The sequence below is a fragment of the Mus caroli genome, unplaced genomic scaffold, assembly GCF_978045245.1.
Source record: "Mus caroli unplaced genomic scaffold, Mus_caroli_1 scaffold_11, whole genome shotgun sequence".
Classification (NCBI taxonomy): domain Eukaryota; kingdom Metazoa; phylum Chordata; class Mammalia; order Rodentia; family Muridae; genus Mus; species Mus caroli.
Window position 1 is genome coordinate 58354933 of NW_028227266.1, and position 16599 is coordinate 58371531.

The following is a 16599-nucleotide window of genomic DNA, read 5'->3' on the forward strand; positions in this document are numbered from 1 at the left end:
TCACTCCATTGGATTTTAAGGAGTCAGACTGAGGCCCATGTTTGGAGCCTCAGGGGCTGGTTGCTGAAAGGGAAAGAGAGTAAAGAGTGTGGGAGCCCAGGCAGGGAGGGTATGTGTGCTGTTATAAGGGCAAGCTGCTTGCTCCTCATCTTGTCTCTTCAGTAGAAGGAAAGAACCAGTCTATATCTTGACACTTCTGGGCTTCTGTAAGGATTAAGTTGCCTTACACCAATGAAGATAAGTAACTTCATATATTTGTCTCAGCACTGTAGATTTGTACAGATACATAGGTTTTTAACTAGAGGACTTTTGGATTTACTGTTTTTGAACTTGTTAGAAAAACAGGGTTTATTGCTGTTCTTAATCCCTGAAGACTAATGTTTTTAGTATTTTTTACCACCCAGTCTTCTCCAAGGACCAAGTATAAATGTCATTCAGAATTGAAGTTATTATTAACAGCTTTCTTAGTAGTAGTAAAATATTGAATAAAATGTTTGTTGAAATTATACTCCTGAGATGTCAAGAGGGAAGCGTAATGTTAAGTGTTAAGTGTATAATTTTAATGTTTATGTAAGGGTGGGGGATATTTTTGTAGTTAGTACTTATGTTTTTTTTTTTCTTTCATTTTTTTTTGTGTCTGTGTGTAATACAGGGAGAAAAACCAATTTACATTATGGGTATTAATGAGACACAGTTTAGAAGTCAAAACCATCAGAATAGTGTAGTAAAAAGTTTCTCTTTCTCTAGTCTCCAATTGTTCATTTTCTATTTTTCAGCTTCTGTAATTGGTATGATATGATATTTCCAGCATTTATAAGCTTATATCTGTATTTTAAAGACACACAAACTATACACAAATTATTCCATTTTCACATACTACTGCTGAGTCCTAGAGATCATTCAGCAATAGTGTTCACGGAAGAGCCTCATTTACTGGTTGGGTAGTATTCCATTTTGATGGACTTGGATTTATTTTTAGTCCTTTCTCTAAAAATTACTGCAAGCTTTTATTCTAAATGTATCAGGTATTATATGTATAAATGATTTTCATGGTTTGAAAAAGTTCTGATTATTTTTGTATTGAACCTATACAAAGAAGTGCATCTGAAGTAAACTTCTCACTGACTCTCTTGAGCTGCAACTCAAGACTACTTTTGATGGTAATTATACTTATCAGGTCAATTATTAAAGGATTTGAAGTGAGGGACCAAAATGTTCAGATGTGCATTTTTAAAAGTCACTTTAGAGCAGATTAAAATCAGAATAAAGTTAAAGCCAGAAATATATTAGAAGGGTGATACCATAGTTCTGAATTTGGATATTGGTAGTTGACAAGTCTTGGTGATTTGATGGAAAAGCATACAGAGAGGACAAAATTGGAGATATCATTCCAATCTTTTCCCTTATGTGAGGATCCATATGATGAAGATTTTAATTTTTAGTTGTGACATGTTAAATACATGGCTGTTACAGGCTGGAGAGGTGGTTCAGTGGGTAAGAGCACTGACTGCTCTTCCAAAGGTCCTGAGTTCGGTTCCCAGCAACCACATGGTGGCTCACAACCATCTGTAATAACATCCAGTGCTCTCTTCTGTATATACAGTGTACTCATATAAATAAAATTAATCTTTAAAAAAATAAGTAAATGGCTGTTACGTAGTGAATTTGTGTCAGAAATTCATAACATCAGGTTCTGTGGCAGTAGTAAATTTTGGAGGCAAAGATGTATAGTTACAAGGAAGAGATTTCATGCAGAAACTCAATATTTAGAGCATATAAATACCTAGGCCAAACTGGCTATTTAGAAAGACTGTCTCAAAAAAAAGAACAAACAAATCTCAAAACAATAACAAAACACATCCCCTGACCAACAAAAGTACATTAATTTTATATATTGACTTTTGTGTCTACAGAGGCTGTTGAGAACTCCTGTCTTTGCTTGACACCTCTGTAAACCACGTGGTAATAGACCACATGGTGTCATATTTCGTAAGTACTCCAATCCAAAAATACAGAACCTTCTCTGTCTCTCTTCCCCACAAAACTAGGAACAGAGCAGACAGAAACTGCAACTCAGTTCATTTTAATTTCTTATCTTGATGAAGGGCAATGGCACCCTTCTGTTCTCATGAAGTTTTCAGGAACCCATGAAAATCATCTTTTACTCTACTCTGCCATGCTACCAATAATCAGTTTGTCATTATGTCTTGTACTTCATCATAATAAATATTTTACATCTTTCTTGTTCCATTTCTCCCGTTTTCTTTTTATTTTAAATGAACTCAAATGCCTTTTAGGCTTCAGTGATGCTTTCTAAGTGGTCTTGTTTTCTGCCTTCTGCTGTTGGTTTCACCATACTTTCTTGTATATTCTTTTCACTACTGCCAAAATAAGTGTTCTGAAATATTCTTAGGCTCTTTCAGTTGCAAGGTGGAGGCTCAGGTTATCTTAAGTAGTTAAGGAGTGCTTCTGGAAAACAAACATGCAAATGAAAGAGGGAACCCAGGAAAAATGAAGCAAGTTTACATAAGAAAAGGACCTATTAATTTGGAAGCCGGAGAAGACTTTTCACTTTAATTTATGGCAGTGCTGTGAATAGGACCTAGAGTTTGTGCATGCTAATCACTCCTTACTGAGCCACACTTATGGCCTCGATTTTATTTTAGTTTAGTTGTTGCATTACTATTAGTTTTTGCATAATCTTTTCATCTTCTGTTTTATAGCTTCCATTTATTCCTCATTTCTGCCTTTTGTAACTACCATGTCATTACCATACCAACACCTTGCTTTCTGACTTGCTATCTTTTATTCAGATCTTGAGCAAAGTCTTTTGCAGTCTAAGAATTTTTCATTTAATTCCTCTCCTACGCTTCCCAAAGTCTGCTAACAAGATGGAATGACTATTCCTGGCCATTCAGTATTGGTTATGTAATATTTGTACATGCGTGCATAGGGTAGAATCATGGTTCATAGTATAGAGTAGTATGTAGGTTAGTTCCTATAAAATGGAATTGTAATCATTGAAGGCAACATCATTGACTTGGATAAACCAATGCGCATTTAATTGTCCTTCCAGTTGAAAGGTCTGCAGTGCTTTCCTTTTTGTTTTTGTTTGTTTGTTTGTTTGTTTTTTTGTTTTTTGAGACAGGGCTTCTCTGTGTAGCCCTGGCTGTCTTGGAACTCACTCTGTAGACCAGGCTGGCCTCGGACTGAGAAATCCTCCTGCCTCTGCCTCCCGAGTGCTGGGATTAAAGGTGTGCGCCACCACGCCCGGCTCCCTCTGAGGTGCTTTCTTGTTACTCAGGATAGAGTTTGATTTGTTGTGTGGGGTTTCATAACTCACATTCTCTCTACCTTTGTTTGTTTGAGGCAGGGTATTTCTGTGAAGTCCTGGCTGTCCTATAATTTTCTTTGTATACCAGGGTGGCCTTGAAGTTACAAGAGATCTGTCTACCTTTGCCTCCTGTGTGCTGGGATTCTTTGCTTTTGAGATGTACCCTAGGCTATCCTTGAATATGGACCCGTCTTACCTCAGCCTTCTGAGCTTTTCTTCCTTTGCTGTCTCCCTTGAATTCTTTAATGCATTTTTACTGACTTTAGTTTCCTTGTCTTCATGCTCTGTTTCCTTTCAACTTTTTCCTTGCTTGACTAGTTCCTGTCTGACCTCCAGGACTGAGTACAGGTATATCTTTTCCCAGGAAGCTTTCTTTTAACTCCTGGATTAAAGTGTATGTGTTTTTGTCTGTGACAGCCCTCTGTGGAATTACTTGTCTATTTTCCTTTCTAGGTTTTACTGTTTTTGGTAAAGGGGATAGTATAAATGCTAGATAATAACACAGGTGTTTAGGTTGTAGGTTCTATTTATTTATTTATTGTGTATATGTAGGCCTGTGGGCACACATGGGCCTTGTGGAGGTCAGGGGACAACCTAAAGGAGTCAGTTCTTTTCTTCCACTATGTAGGTTTCTGGGGTTGGAACTCAGGTCATCAGGCTTGGCAGCAAATGAGCCCATCTTACTAACCTATTTTCTTGTATGTATGTATGTATGTATGTATGTATGTATGTATGTATATATTCATTTTGAGGCAGGGTTAATAAGCAGTGCAAGCTATCCTCAAAATCATAGCAATCCTTGTTTGAGTCTCTCTAGTACTAGAATTATAAGGCTGCATTTACTTGCATACTTTAAATTTCCCATGAAACTATAACATTCTAATAAAGCATTGCACGTTAAAAATATTTTAGCACAGCTAAACCTGGTAATACCATAGGTTAGTGACACAGTACTGCTTTTGTACCATGAGAGAGTTCAGCTGTTATAAGTTGACTACCATCAATCCATGTACAAAAAGTTCATAGATAATAAATATACAGCTCAGTGAGTTTTCAAGTGTAACTATTTATGTAACAGTACTTGGTACCTCAGAACAGAATATTGCTAGAATTCCCCAAGCTACCTTATGCCTTCGAATCCTAATCCATTTCATAGAGAATTTAATTTTAAATGTAATAACACTTTAACATATAGGTTTTCTCTCTGTTTTAGTTTTTTTTATTTGTTTGTTTGTTTGTTTTTCCAAGACTGGGTTTCTTTGTAGCTCTGGCTTTCCTGAAACTTGGTTTGTAGACCAGGCTGGTGTGGAACTCAGAGATCTGCCTGACTTTGCCTCCAAAACGCTGGAATTAAATTTTTCTTTGTTTGTTTATTTGTTTTTGAGAAAAGGTCCACTTGCTTCTGGCTTCTGAGTACTGGGATTACAGGTGTATTCTACCACACCTAGCTTTTAAGTGTATCTTTGAATAGGCACGGTAGGTAGGAGTTTGATTTTGTACAGAAACCATATATAACTTATGTTAAAAAAACACAGTTGCTTTATTTTTATGTAGTAGACAAGAGAAAAATCACATTATACTAAAATTATTGTATGGAGGGCTTGTATTTGGAAGGATTTGTTGGAAAGATTAGATAAGTTGAAGCATATTTGGTGAAAGTAGCTTTATAATTGTGATGGTGAACATACTTAGAATAGGTACAGTAAACATACAAAGTACTTTCAGAATTGTGTTTGGCATTTGGGTTTTAAATATGAATTACGTTGGTGTATATTGTCATCCAGGAGTAGAGGGGTCATCCAGGAGGCAACTGGAGTGTAATTTTCCTCAGAATGAGGAAAGGACGAGTCCAGTGTCATAGCTAAATTTGGAAAAAAATTGATTCTTTTTCACTACTAGCAATAGTTGTTAATTTTTTTTAAACCATAAGATATATATATAGTTCTTTGCATTTCTAAGGTATTCTTTTAAACATACTTTCTCTTCAGTTAGGTTTTTCTCTCTGTTAATTTTAAATCCATTTTGTCTAATTAAATAGAATATGGGTTTTTTGTTTGTTTTGTTTTTTTGTTTTTGAGACAGGGTTTCTTTGGGTAGCCACCTGGCTGTCCTAGAATGGCATCTCAGAGATATACTGGATTTAAAGGCTTGCCACCCCACACCTAGCTAAGTGTATGGACTTTTAAACCTGGATTTTCAACAGATTTGGATTCAAATTCAGTCATACTTACTGAACACATGGGAACTTCAGGATTGTATATTTATCTCCTGTAGGGTGATAGTATTTTTTCCTCACAAGGTTTTTAAGGCTTTTCTGTTTTTGGAGGTGGATCTTTTTGTTTGTTTGTTTGTTTGTTTGTTTTGTTTTTTCTGAGACAGGATTTCTCTACGTAGTCCTGGCTTTCCTCGAACACATTCTGTAGACTATGCTGGCCTTGAACTGGAAGAGATCTATCTGCTGTGTCCTATGAGTGCTGGAATTAAAGGTGTGGGCCGCCACTATCAGGCTGGAGGTGGGGTCTTGATAAGTTTTTTCCAAGGCTGTTTACAAACTTCCTGGGACTTTGCAGTTTTGATTACAGGTGAATGTCACAGAGCCTGGCTAAAGTTGAGTATGTAAAAGCTTTCTTCAGTATCCTTTGTTATGTTTAAGAATTATGTTAGGATAAGTGGCTAATTACAGTGGCTTTTTTTTTTTTTGTTATTTTTGTCAACAGAAGTAAATACTAGGGTGATTTATTAGATGTCTTTCAACTGCCATGTTTTGTAGTTTAAAATATTTGAAGAAATGTGTTGCTGGGTATGGTGCTATACATAACTCTAATCCTAGCACTTGGCAGAAGTTTGAAATCAGCCTGGTCTACACAGTTTGTTTCAGGATAGCCAGAGCTACTATGAAGTGAGATTCCTAGTAAAACTAGGGCCTTTTCTGCTATCTCAGTACGTAGGGTTAATGGATATTAGAATGTATTTTGGGTGAGGTTATCATTACCGGATGTGTTCAGTTTGGCAATGACAGACATTCCTTAAATCATTGACAGATTTTAGTACTATTGCTGTTTGTAGTGTGTTAAGTATTTGTTTGAAATCTGCTCACTTTTATCGATCATCTGATAGTGGGCTGAATAATCTCTCTCTCTCTCTCTTTCTCTCTTTAATATAAGGAACTTTACCAAGAGACTGTAGACATCTTCATAAGTGATTTTTCAATCATATTTTTTCTGAATAATGTTTGCAACTTTATTTTCTTTTAGTTCAACCCCTCCCCCTTTGTTTTAAATTATAAAAGCTACTTAATATTGAAAGGCTAAAAGAGAGAATTAAAAGGTTGAACATGCCGGGCAGTGGTGGTGGACGCCTTTAATCCCAGCACTTGAGAGGCAGAGGCAGGTGGATTTCTGAGTTCGAGGCCAGCCTGGTCTACAAAGTGAGTTCCAGGACAGCCAGGGCTACACAGAGAAACCCTGTTTTGAAAAACCAAAAAAAAAGAAAAAAAAAAAAAGAAAAAAAAAGGTTGAACATATTTGCAGTTTATATTCAGAGTTAGCACTGTTTGCTTCCATAGTGTTGTGGTGCTATGATTTACTGGATTGTTCTTTATGTGTGTGCATATTTTTGTGAACAACTACTACTACTTGTTATTGTTGTTGTTCCTCTTCTCTCCTCCCCCTCCGGCTGACAGGGTTCCTTCCTTCCTTCCTTTCTTTCTTCCTTTCTTTCTTTCTTTTTTTTTTTTTAAAGATTTATTATATGTAAGTACACTGTAGCTGTCTTCAGACACACCAGAAGAGGGCGTCAGATCTCATTACAGATGGTTGTGAGCCACCATGTGGTTGCTGGGATTTGAACTCTGAACCTTCGGAAGAGCAGTCGGGTGCTCTTACCCACTGAGCCATCTCACCAGCTTTCTTTCTTTCTTTCTTTCTTTCTTTCTTTCTTTCTTTCTTTCTTTCTATTTTTCTGGAGACAAGTTTTCTCTATGTAACCATAGCCATCCTGGAACTCACAGGCTGGCCTTGTAGTCAGCAACTAGATCCACTTGCCTCTGCCTCCGGAAAGCTGGGATTAGAGGTGTGTACCAGCACCATCTAGCTTCTAGAAAGTAAATGACAAATATGTTTCAAAATACTTTTGAAAATATTTTTGTACGTGTATATGTGTACGTGTGGATGTCAGAGGAAGCTTGTGGGAGTTGATTTTCTTCTATCATGTGTGTCCTGGGGATGGAACTCATGAAGCCTTCCTTGGTTCTAGGCATCTTAATCTACTGAGCCATTTTACTGGCCCAGAAAATATTTGTTAAAAAATAGATATTCTTTACATTAATAATAGTTTTACCATTGCCAGTCCTTCTCTAGAAGTTAATTTACTGTGTTTGTGCTCCATGGTGTGCATTTGGAAGTGACTTTTCCCACTGAGCCATCTTGCTGAACTTTCCAGTAAAAAAATTAATTTTCAGGCCGGGCGTGGTGGCGCACGCCTTTAATCCCAGCACTCGGGAGGCAGAGGCAGGCGGATTTCTGAGTTCGAGGTCAGCCTGGTCTACAGAGTGAGTTCAGTACAGCCAGGGCTATACAGAGAAACCCTGTCTCAAAAAACCAAAAAAAAAAAAAAAAAAAAAAATTAATTTTCAGTCTATAGTTCAAAATTAAATTTCCAGTTATTCCTTAAAATAAGATCTCAAATTCTATTCATATTTTTCTTTTGCATTTCACTTATCTCTTTTTTTAAATTCTTTTTTTTATTATTCTTTTTTTTTTTTAAGATTTATTTATTTATTATATGTAAGTACACTGTAGCTGTCTTCAGACACACCAGAAGAGGGAGTCAGATCTCATTTCAGGTGGTTGTGAGCCACCATGTGGTTGCTGGGATTTGAACTCTGGACCTTCGGAAGAACAGCTCTTACCCACTGAGCCATCTCACCAGCCCCTCACTTATCTCTTATACTTTAGAATAGTTCTTTCTCATAAGATACTGAAATGCCCTTTTCTATAAGATACTGAAATTGCTTGAAAGAACAGATTATTTTGAAGAATGTCTTGTTTTCTAGAGTTACCTAATTGTTTCTTGGTGTGGTTGTATAATTTGTTCTTTTCTGGTCTCTATTTTTGAATTTAAGGCTATCTTTTTAAGGCTTGTTTAATGTGTTAATTTTTTTGGCAAAGTCTTTTATGGGTAATGGAATATGTCATTATGATATGCGTATATCATCTAGGCTGCAGACCACATGTATGAGGATAGCAATAACTTCTGTCCAACCGAAAATTGTAAACTTAATACATTTTGAAACTCTTTTTCTTTTGGTGACTTGACTGAAATGTTTTTAAGCATGAACTTTGTAGTTGACAGCATGACATTGCAGTTAAGAGGTTGGACAAGCCGGAATGGAGGTACATGATGTTAGGTGTCCCCCTATTAGAGATCCAAGTTTGACAGGGTGTAAGGTGGTATTTGTTATGACTTTGTATTTTAAAAGTACCTTTTTTTACTCCTATAATTAAGTATGCTAACTTATGGGAATTCAGCTTTGACATTGTTCTTTAGTGCTTTAATAATGTCTATTCTTTGTAGGTTCAAAATAAAGAACTCTAATATTAAAGTTCAAATTTCTTTTTTCTTTTGTCAGTGTATTTTAGTAAGGATATATTTATTGTTTGGAATACATAGTACTATTTATTTTCTTGGTGCGATTGGTGCCAGTTTGATATGTATTAGTGTCTAGTTTTTATTTTAGGAATAATTTCTCTTTATTGATTTAATTCTATTGTTTAGATATGCAAAATAGTTGCAAAGTATAAAAGGAGAAATCATATGCCAAGATAAATTTGGGGATCTCATTTATGTGTGTAGTATTTTTTTCTTTCAAATCCTCCATTTATACACCCAAATTAGCATACTGTATGTGTTGCTCCCCCCCCCCCCCCCCCAGCCTCGCAGGGTTTCTCTGTGTAGCCCTGGCTGTCCTGGAACTCACTCTGTAGACCAGGCTGGCCTCGAACTCAGAAATCCGCCTGACTCTGCCTCCCAAGTGCTGGGATTAAAGGCGTGCGCCACCATGCCTGGCATGTGTTGCTTTATACGAGATTTTAAAAAAGTTTTATTCAGTGTGATTTCTGGAGACCATTTCTTATTGGCACATAAAGATTATCTTTTTCCTTCTTTTCTTCACTTTTCTTTTCTTCACACAGGGTATTTCTACATAGCCCTTGCTGTTCTGGTGCTCATTCTGTAGATTAGGTTGGTCTTGAACTCAGAGAGATCCACCAATCTCTGCCTCTACATGTAAAGTACATGAATTCTTTTCTTCTTTTTTCTTTAATTTTAATGCCCCCCCCCTTCTGTCCTAAATCTTTCAGATTATAGAGTTGAAGCAGTCAGTACTTGCCTACTTAGGGAACAGTAAGACTTCTCAGATGCACACTATATAAGGAGTGAGAGATCAGAAACATACTGTAAAGGGAGAGGGAAGGGAAACTTAGACTGCAAGGAATTCAAACCCTAATGTTATAGACTAGGTGTTGGATATTAGGGAACTGAACCCTTCAGACTCTATTTGTCTTTTACTCTAGCAGTGGGCATTTGTGGAGGATGTGAAAAATTATAAATCGTGTTAGTTTAAAAAAAATATGTACTAAGTTGGTTGGAAATGGTGCACAGCTTTAATCCCAGCCCCCTCACTGATCTCTAAGTTCGAGGACAGCCTGTTGTACAGAGTGAGTTCTAGAACAGTCAAGGCTATACAGAGAAACCCTGGGTCAAAACCAAAACCACCACCACCACCACCACCACCACCAACAACAACAACAAAAAACCCCCAAAAACTTAAATAAATAAAATGATGATGTGCACTTATAATTCCAACACTGGAGAGTTGCAGCCATGCAAACTCTTGTGGTGGTCTGGCCATGCAGAATACCTTACTGGCCTAATTGGCAAGCCTAAGACCAGTAAGAAATCTATTTTTAAAGGTTTTTTTAAAAAAAAATTTTTTTAAAGATTTATTTATTTATTTATTATATGTGAGTACACAGTAGCTGTCTTCAGACACTCCAGAAGAGGGCATCAGATCTCATTACGGATGGTTGTGAGCCACCATGTTGCTGGGATTTGAACTCAGGACCTTCGGAAGAGTAGTTAGTGCTCTTAACAGCTGAGCCATCTCTCCAGCCCCATATATTTTATTTATTATTTTATTTTATTTTTTGAGACAGGCTCTCACTATAGCTCTGGCTGTCCTGGAGATCAATCTGGCCACAAATTCATAGAGATCCACCTGCCTTTGCCTTCTGAGTGCTAAGATCAAAAATGTATGAGAATAGCTCAGCTGTAAAATTTTACGTATGTTTTTTTCCTTTCCAAAACACCCTCACATCCTTCCCAACTCTCTAGCACCCAGTTTCATGTTCTTTCTCTCAAAACAAATAGGCAAACAAAAACCCAGAACAAGAAACATATCCCAGAAATGGAAATCAAAAGAAACAGGTTAAACCAAGAATACAAAACTCCAAAACAACCCCCAACCAAAAAAAAAAAAAAAAAAAAAAATCAAAACAAAGCAAAATGAAACAAAAACTCCACAGAAACATGTTTGAGTTCATTTTATGTTGGCTAACTACTCCTGGGCATAGGGCCTGCCCTGGAGTGTTGGTTGATATACCCAGTGACATTCCATTGGAGAAAATTGATTTTCCCCTTGCCACTAGGTATCAATTCCTGAGAGCTTCTTTATTAGGGGTGGGAGCCATTTTTTCCTTTCAGTACTGGGACCCCCATCTGACTTAAACCAATTCAGGTCTTCTGTCACACAGGTCAGCCTTGTGAATTCATATGTGTATCTGTTTATCTTTATTTTTAAAAAGATGGGTAGGAGCTAGGTAGTGATGGTTCATGCCTTTAATCCCAGAACTCAGGAGGTAGAGGCTGGGGGAATCTCTTGAGTTGAAGGCCAGCCTGGTCTGTAGAGTGAGTTTCAGGACGCTGTCTCAAAAAACTGGGTAGGACTAACTCTCCCCAAATTTTGTTTTTTTCTTGTTTGACCTTTGATGTCCACCTGCATGCACTCTACAAACCTGCACCTGCACACACACCCTCACAAATCTTAGTAGTCACATGCAATTACTTTTTTCCATTTACATACATTTATGTGAATGTTTGAGACTGTATGAAGAACATACACAGTTTAAATATTTTTGATGTATTTGTGTCATTGTCTAGCCCAGCAAATCAAAATAACCCATTTCTATCTTTACTTTGTCAATATATGTCCCTTTGTAGAAGCTTTTGTCCTAATTCACAAACATAACCTTGCTTTACTCCTTCCTTTTCCTTTTTCTTGGTGAGAAGGAATGAACTTAAAACCCTGTGCTTGCTTTCTGGTCATATACTTTGCTACTGCTGAGCAAAATCCTTGACCCAATCCTTCATGATTTTAAATGCCAGTAGTATATTCCTAAATACTGTAGTTCTCCTTATTTTTAAACGTATGAGCTGAATAACTCTGTATATTTTATGTGATAGAAATTGAGTTCATCATAGTAATTGAAAAATTAATTACAGATTATTGTAGTCATAATTTATTAGATCTCATTGTGGTAAATCTATCCATTAGATTATATGCCAGTTAGCCATTCTGGTTTTGATAATCATTTGAATTGATTTTAATTTCTTGCTCTTATAAGACAATGATAGAATGGTGTGCATGCTTATATCTAATAATAACACATTTGCAGATATTTTTGAAAGTTTGTGTGAACAGAATTGCTTGGTCACAAGAGAAGATAGGTCATAAAGGATGAGCAAATTAAAACTTAGATGATGACAGAGGGGTTTTAGTTTTTACTTTTACCAACACAGTATATGAGAATTTTCCTTGGACTGGATCCTCCTCAAAATTAGATACTGTAGATTTAAATTTTTTTGCCAACTGATAGTATCTCATGATTTAAATAACTGAAACTACATCTTTTCTACCTTTTATTTTTCTTTCTTCTTGTCTGTCTGTCTTTCTTTGTTTCTTTCTGTTTTTTATTTTTTTAGGTTAGTCTTCTGTAGTTCAGGCTAATCTAAAACTGGCTTTGAAGCCTAGATTGGTTTAGAACTCCAGATCCTCCTGCCTCAGCTTCTTGCGTGCTGAGACAATTCAAACAATTCTATACCTCATTGTTTGAATTTCTTTTTGTAAATTACGTTCAAGTTGTTTACTTATTTTTTTCCATTAAGGGTTCTGTCTTTATTACACTTATTGCTAGGAATTCTATATGTGTTTTAGATATTAGTTCTTCTATATCTATATAGTTATATCTGTAGCAAGTTATTTGTTTCTGCCCCTCCTCCCAAATAGCACAGGCTGGCCTCAGACTTGCTGTGTTGTTGAGGGTGAACTTGTCATAAGATCTTCTGTCTCTACCACTAGAGTCCTTATCTGTCTGTTGTTTCAGATGCATATTGTCCTGGCAAGCTTTTATTTTGGTTCTGGAGATCTGAACTCATGTATGTAGTCAATGCTTGCTCAACTTTATCCAGGGAGACATCTCTCTAGTCCTCTAAATCACATATTTGGATCCAGTTAGAGATAGCTATATATTTAAAATATTATTTTCTAATTATATAAAAGCAATATCCTTTATATTTTTTAAAATTACAGAATTATAGGTTATCTTGGGTTCTTTGGGTTTCATACAGTTTTATTTCTGTTGGGACGAGTGTGGTGGTACAGGCCTCTAATCGCAGCATTAAGGAGGCAGAGGCAGGTGGATCTCTGAGAGTTGGAAGCCAGCATGGTCTACATAGTAGGTTCTAGGATGGCCAGGATGGGTATGTGCCTGAGTATGCAGGTGACCAGGAAAGCCAGAAGAGTGTATTGGATCCTCTGAAGCTGTAGTTACAGGCAGTTGTGAGGCGCCTGACCTGGGTGCTGGGAACTGAATTGGAGTTTTCTGTTATGCTTTTGGTGTATTCTTAAGAATTATAATCTAAACTATATTTACGCTCACCTAGATTCCCCTCTGCTGTTATACTGTAGGAGCTTACGTTTTTGTTTTATTGAACACTTTTTCTTTTGTCTGTCAAAATTTGGTTGAATGATATTTGTGTGGGTCTATTTTTTTTCTGTGCCATTGACGACTTATTTTGAAGTATTATTCTATTACGTTTATTATTGTGGCTTTTGTACTGTAGTATCTAATTTTGTTTGCTTCTTCACTATGATATTAGCTATTGCTAGCCATTTATTTACTTATTTGGTTATTTATTTATTGGCAGGGTTTCATGTAGTCAAGACTGGTCTTGAACTTGCTATATAGCAGAGACTGGCCTTTAACTCCTTCTGTTTCTAGTTTACAAGTACTCGACTTTTTGAACATATACCATCATACCTGGTTTCTTTCTTTCTTTCTTTCTTTCTTTCTTTCTTTCTTTCTTTCTTTCTTTCTTTCAAGTAGGCAAAGAATTTTATTAACCCTTTCCAAACTTTATTCCCAGGCTTCTTCAGCTTTATTTGCCGCAAAGAATAATGAATTAGGTATAAGCGAAAACTGAAAAGAGCTGCAGTGATCGGGGGGTTTGGGCTTAAAAATATTAGAGATATAGATTTTATCAGATCCATAATAAACAAAAAATTTTTAAAAAGCAGTCATGATATAAAATAGCTGCTCCTGTAATTTCTGCAAGGATCACCTTCTTCAGAAGTTGCTTCAATTCAGTTTGCCTCATACTTAGAAGCCTCATCAAAATTCTTCAGCCAGTCTCCTTAAACTAGTCAGACTGTCTGCACCGAGCTGGTTGAGGATGCTGAGAAGCATTTCTGTCAGCCGCTTTGTCTCAGCGTGGCCTGTAATGGTGAAGGTGTTCACTGCCAGAGACGCCTTTACTTTAGGGTTGTTAACATGGATCCCAGTTCCTTGGTTTGTAAACATGTTCACCTCTTCAATACCAGAGATATTGTTTACCCCTAACTTCTTTAAGGAGAACTGCAGTTTTTTATCCTCTGCTGTGGCTGTTCTGTGAACCACCTTCTTCTTTCTACGAGCAGTTCCTTTCCCACCAATGCGCACTTGTGCCTGCAGTTTGGCGAGTTTCTTCAGGTTCGTGATCGTTTCTTTCATCTTGTCAGAGTGGAAATGGTGCCGCGCGGGGAACTAAGGTTCATGCTCAGGGGGTCTCGGGCAGACCAGCTGAGAGAAGGCGCACACACGCCTCCTGGTTACTTTCTATATTAACTTTTTAATAAGTTTGCCCATATCCAGAAAGTAGCTTTGCTGAATTTTTCTTCGTCTTTTTTCCTTTAACTAGGGATTGAGCCTAAGAGCCCTTGAACAATGCTAGGTCAACACTGTCATTGAGTTAGACTACCAGACCTTTATTTTTTTTATTTTTATTTTGCTGTTTGAGATGATCTTGTTACATTGGTTGGGTTCCTTTAGACTTGCTATGTAGTCCATATGAACATTAAACTTCCCACCACAGGGTCTCAAGTAACTGGAATTACAGTTAGTTTCTTGTTAGTAGCAAGGCCCTGTCTTGCTGAGGTATTAATTGGGATTGCATTGAGTTTACAATTTGTGTAAAATTTGCATTGTAAGGATATTTATCTTTCTGTTTATATCTACATTTGTTGGCATTTATTTCTTTCAAGAAAGTTTTATAGTTTTCAGTTTGGAGGTTTTCTGTATTTTTTTGTTAGTTTTATTGCTAAATACTCTTTATTTTTTTAATTTTTTTTTTTGGTTTTTCGAGACAGGGTTTCTCTTTATAGCCTTGGCTGTCCTGGAACTCACTTTGTAGACCAAACTGGTCTCGAACTCAGAAATCCGCCTGCTCTGCCTCCCGAGTGCTGGGATTAAAGGCGTGCGCCACCACCGCCTGGCTGATACTCTTTTTAAAAAATCTTTTGTAGATACTGCTTTTCAAATTTCCCTTTTCATCATTGAGAAATATATTTGCTTTTTGTGTATAGACATGTGTCCTTTGAACTCTGGATTCATTCGCCAATTTTACATGTTTGTGTATTCCTTTGTGTATTCCTGAGACTAGAGGTGATTTTAATTTTTCCCTCCTTATGACTTCAATTCTTTTTCTTGCATCTTGTCACTGTCTGTCACCTCTATTACAATAGTGAATAGAAATGATGAGAGTAGATATAGCTATCAGGTTTTTAGTGTTTCTAGTATATTCCTTCCTGTAGATTTAGAATTCTGTTTGACATAATTTTCTTTCTGCTATTAATGAACTAAAATTCTTTTTACATTTTATGAATTTGATGTGTATTGGTATTGATTCTCTTGTCTTTTGTCTTTCTGAAAATAAACATTTTAATCTAAATGTATCAAGGACATTTTTATTGCTTTCTTTTTTTTTAAAAAAAATATTTATTATTATACATAAGTACACTGTAGCTGACTTCAAATGCACCAGAAGAGGGCATCAGATCTCATTACAGGTGGTTGTGAGCCACCATGTGGTTGCTGGGATTTTGAACTCAGAACCTTCAGAAAAGCAGTCATTGCTCTTACCTGCTGAGCCATCACGCCAGCCCTTTAAAGGACATTTTAATCCCATCAAGCAGGAGGTAGAGGTGGGTGGATCTCTGAGTTTGAGGATAGCCAAGACTACACAGAGGGACCCTGTCTGGAAAAGTAAAAACAAAACAACAACAAAAACCAAACCAAAGAAAAGGATATTTTTTTAGAGTCTAGATTTCTATGTTGGCAGATTGTTTCTTTTAGAAATGTGTTATCTCATATTTTTTAGCTTCTGTTATTTCTTATGAAAAGCAGCTGTCAATATTGTTACTCTCAAAGTAATGTGTTGTTTTTCTTGGGGTACATTAAATTATTATTTTTAAAAAAATATTGTTTTATATGTATGGGTGTTTTGCTTACATGTATTTATGTATACCACATTCATTCTTGGTGCTTGCAGAGACCAGAAGAGGATGTTTGATCTCTAGAACTGGAAGTACAGACACATCTGAGCCTCCATGTGGGTGCTGGGGATCAAACTCAGCTCCTGCAGAAGACTTTCTAGGACTCTTTACTCTGCTGAGCCATCTCTCAGCCTTGCTTTTCTTGTCTTTTCTTTTTTAACCTTTGATTTGCCATAGAAAGCCCAGTTTGCTAATTTGTTTTGTTTTGTTTAGCTGAGTTTGGGACCTGTGGCTTTATGTATGAATATTGGAAAAGTTCTGCAAACTTGAGACTTCTGTGCTGTGCACTCCCTTTATTTTTCCTTTAGGATGGTTTGGAATTGTTTCACTTGTCTGACTC

The 16599-nt window shown here is 36.6% G+C and overlaps 1 protein-coding gene and 1 pseudogene across 9 annotated transcripts in view; one reads left to right on the plus strand and one right to left on the minus strand.

Moving 5' to 3' along the window:
* Myo9a (myosin IXA) overlaps positions 1–16599 on the plus strand; it is a 195800-nt gene that overhangs the window by 23831 nt on the left and 155370 nt on the right. The gene's annotated exons all lie outside the window — the stretch shown is intronic.
* Positions 13800–15255, minus strand: LOC110302350 (transcription factor BTF3 pseudogene; annotated as a pseudogene).